Here is a 4,636-nt window from a genome sequence, read left to right as displayed (position 1 = left end):
TGATGACATACTGATATATTCGAAGGACGCGAAGGAACATGAGGAACATTTGCGCCAAGTTTTACAAGTGTTGAGAGGGAAAAAGCTGTATGCGAACCCTTCCAAGTGTGAATTATGGCTGGAGGAAGTTAATTTCTTAGGCCATGTTATCTCAAAGGAAGGCATAGCTGTGGATCCGGCGAAAGTAGAGACTGTTTTTGGCTTGGGAGCAACCGAAGACAGTGACACAGATCAGAAGTTTTGTGGGTTTAGCTGGATATTATAGACGCTTCATTGAGGGATTTGCCAAGATTGTTGGACCTTTGACTCAACTGACGAGGAAGGATCAACCTTTTGCATGGACTGAGGCGTGTGAATTGTAAGACCCAAGATTTTAAGCTTAGGATCAGTGGAAGAGATTTCCATTTACGATTAGGGTTGATATATTGTGAAGGGAAACCTGAACTAGAGTTTACCAAATGAAATAAATTTATGAAGGAGAAAGTTCAGGAAAAGTCAAAGGATCGTATCGAAGTCGATTTAAGTTATAGCACGACTAATATTCGCTTTAAAAACCTAGGACAAGAATCTTAGGAAATAACACTATGTTCCACCCTTGGAACACTGTAGGATTTTAGTCCAAAAACCTTCAGAGAAATGTTAGAACTTCTCTTTTTCCATATATCACAATCGTTTCGAGGCGAAACTCTAGAATCTACGAACGTCCGATTCCAATCATCGGAAGTTTGCCGAAACCGAAACCCTGGTATTTCGAAACCCTAGAATTTCTCGACAATGAAGACTTTTTCTATTCAGAGCTTCAAATGAATATTCCACACGCGTACACCTATTTCTCTTGATGATTTTAATCTTTCTTCAGAAGGAAGTTTTCTATTCCGACATCCGATGCAAAAAGCAACTTATCGGGTAAAATAGTTTTATACCGATTATGCATTAGTCGCCAAAAATACAAGGAGACCTCATTTTAGTTTTGGAATTCTTTCGCCAAAACCTATCTTAGAATTCACGGAGAATGACGCCGGAAAAATCAGATTCGCGAAACTTTCATTTTACCGCGTTTTGCCAACCTCATATATATAGCCAAGAAATGAGAAAAAAATCACAAAACTCACCCAAAAACCCATTCAAGGCCGCGAGTTTGCATAGGAGAGGAGGAGGAGAGATTTTCTTCATTTCTTGCTTGATCGTCGATCAATCAGTTGCTACTTCAAGGTTTCGAGGTATAGTCGCTAATCCTTACCTCTGATCGCTTTTTCCATAGCTTTTCTGTAGACTTTTCTGAGTGGATAGTTTATGGGTTTTTGCAAAACTATCCTGAATCTTTCATTTCTGATTCTAAACCTCTTCCTTATGTGCCCAAGATCACTTCTGCCGGGTTAGATTTTCCGTTATGTCGCCGGAATTCCGCCGGAATCAATTTTAGCCTTAAATACCCATTTTTGGAGTTTTTGAGGTAAAGCTTCAACCTTTAGGCTAAAAACTATCGCCTTAGCTTAGTGTTAGTAGGATTAGTTGTCATAAACGTCCGTTAGTAACGTCCCTGCAAAATTGGTTTTTGGGATTTCAGTTTTGAAATTTCTAAGTTAAAAATCATGACCAAAATACCCCTGCGACAGTTTTTGATCCGATAATTTTTTCCCGAGTTCAGAATACCCTTAGTTACGACTAATGAAAGCATAGGAACCAAGTTTGATCGAAGAAAAATCGAGCCCCACAATTGTGAAAAGTGGCCGAGCCCTATAGGGGAGGAGGGGGAAAATTCCTTTTCCGAAAACTTGTCCTTTCGCGCTAGATTATCGTACCTCGGAGTATGAACTACTTCGTGTAACCTTAGTGAGCATTGATAGCTTAGTTTCCCGATAGATTTTTGATAGAATTCTGTGGTTTTACTTTAAAGGTTCTTTTGAAGAATTTCCTGAAGATCAAGGAGCTCATTGTGAAGGAACATTTGAGGAGAATGCTGGAATAACTAGAGGTAAGGGCAACTTACCTTACTAGCTAATGCTTTAGGTGTCGACGCATTCGACTTGATTTACTGTTTATGCACTTGTTTGTGTATGATTGGGAAAATGTTTTCTGAGGCTTCGGCTGACAATGTAGATGATTCATCTACTGAATGTTTTTGAGAGTGAATTTCATGTTAAGTGCTATGTGGGTAATTTAGGATGTGTGATGCATGCTTTATATGCTAAGTGTATGTGGTTATTGCAATAATATGTTGATTTGACATGTTTGGTTGTTTGTGCTGAGTTAATTATGCATTTGCAATGAAATCTGAGTTTCTGAGTAGTGAGAATAGCGGGCAGGTCATGCCGATTTTATTTTGAGAGTTTTGAGAAAGTTCGATAGGACGAATGAGATTCGGGCCTTGTTATGGTTTTTCATGAATCGAGACATTCTCTGGAGTCATTTGGGATTTGGAGATCCCGGGAACTTATAAGATTCGCGATAAGATTAAAAAGGATATCATTTTGTAAAGAAAACTCATAAGACATTAAACAACCTCTAAAATCTTCAAATAATGATAATAAACTCGAAAGGAAGCTTAGGATGAAGATCTTAGTTTTGGAAAACGAGAAGTGTCGTCGGATCCAAGCGTTGAGGAAGTTGAGAGGTTTTGAGTATGTTGATACTCTTGTGCTCTGGGAGTAGTTGTGTTGTTGGGCTATCTGAGAGATAAGCCGGGAAACGGGTAGTTTCCGAGCATGTTGATGCTCTTTGCTCGTTGAGCAGTGTTGACCATCGGATAGAGATGAGTCGGATGATTTGGAGATCATCATGAGATACAGTTTATACCTTCGGGTACCGTTTATGCCTTCGGGTACAGTTTATACCTTCGGGTACCGTTTATGCCTTCGGGTACAGTTTATACCTTCGGGTACAGTTTATGCCTTCGGGTACGTTTATGCCTTCGGGTACAGTTTATGCCTTCGGGTACAGTTTATGCCTTCGGGTACAGTTTATACCTTCGGGTACGTTTATGCCTTCGGGTACAGTTTATACCTTCGGGTACAGTTTATCCTTCGGGTACAGTTTATACCTTCGGGTACAGTTTACCTTCGGGAATTCGACAGGGGGATATGATCGACCGTGAGGTTAGGATCGACCTGTTGATTGTCGGGCATAGCGGAGGGAAAAGTCGACCCGCAGGGTTAGGACTGATCCGACTATGTCAAGGTTGTAAGTGACACTCGGGAGTTATGGTCGACACAATGCCAGTGTTAGGACCGACTCAAACGTGCCCAGCCTATTCTTTCTTCGGGTAATTCGGACATCGACGGGGGATATGATCGACCGTGAGGTTAGGATCGACCTGTTGATTGTCGGGCATAGCGGAGGGAAAAGTCGACCCGCAGGGTTAGGACTGATCCGACTATGTCAAGGTTGTAAGTGACACTCGGGGGTTATGGTCGACACAATGCCAGTGTTAGGACCGACTCAAACGTGCCCAGCCTACTCTTTCTGGAACCGTCGAGAGTGACGTTGCATTGACATATCATGCACTCTAATTGTATCGTTATATGTTTTGATGAGTTGATGTTGATAAACATCGTTATGTGTTTTGATGAGTAGATGTTGATAGATATCGTTATGTGCTTTGATGATGGAATTGTACTAGAGTGTTGATAACATGCTATGTTTAAACCTTAGGGTAGACAATGCAGAACTTATATGTATATAGACAACATATATATATATACCCCTTATACTTTATCTGGTGTCTTGTATTCTCTATCCTATATTCCGTAAGTTGACCCTTGCACGTGCTACCTGTGTTTGGGGGGCTATGTATGCCCTTTTTGTTAGATGCCGTCGATGGATTCTTTCGTGATTTTTTGTCATTCGGGGAAGACCCGGAGCGAAATGACTACCGCAGAGCCTTCGACGTGGACCCGGACTTCATGCATGACCAGATGAGAGTCGATGATGGAAGTATAGGGGATGGGTGTTTAGAGTCTACTAAGGTTGGGTGTTAGTGTCATAGATCTGACTTATTCTTATTTTTGGAGGGCTTGTGTTGCTGACACTTGACCTATCATTTTGGGGATGGTACATTTTGCCTACGGGCGTTACACTTTTCTACTTTCCGTCACTGGAGGTTACTCGTGACGAGGTCGCTACTTACAGCGGGGAATGTTATATGTATTGTGTATTAGTTCTGTTACCTTTCGCATTTGGGTTTTATTTATTTCAGTCTTAGTTGTCATCAAAAAAAAAATATTTACGTTTTTCCGCATTAAGTTTATTTTGGTTACTAAAGTGACGCCACCGAAATCGGGGTGTTACATTGTGGTATCAGAGCTTGTCGAGTCTTTCGGGAGTTGTTGGGGAATAGGTCTTCTGTGCTAGGTTGTGTGACTCTGCAAAGAGTGAAAATTGATTGTCTGCAAGCGATTTTTTCGCTTAAAAATTGATTGAAGTTATTGCTTAATCATATTGTATAGTTATGGAGATGCTATCTTATGATGAGTACTAACTGTTTGTTTGAGCTTTGACCTTATAGTTATTACGCCTATTAACACCTTATTTGACCGTAGCTCGTATTTTAGCTATAGAAATTACACGAGGTTTAGAATAACACGATAAACCTAGAAAGTAGTTCTGCACCAATGCGTTTAACAAGAAGTTAGAAGCT

The sequence above is a fragment of the Lotus japonicus genome, chromosome 4 (genome assembly GCF_012489685.1).
Source record: "Lotus japonicus ecotype B-129 chromosome 4, LjGifu_v1.2".
Classification (NCBI taxonomy): Eukaryota; Viridiplantae; Streptophyta; class Magnoliopsida; order Fabales; family Fabaceae; genus Lotus; species Lotus japonicus.
This window is presented reverse-complemented; position numbering follows the sequence as displayed.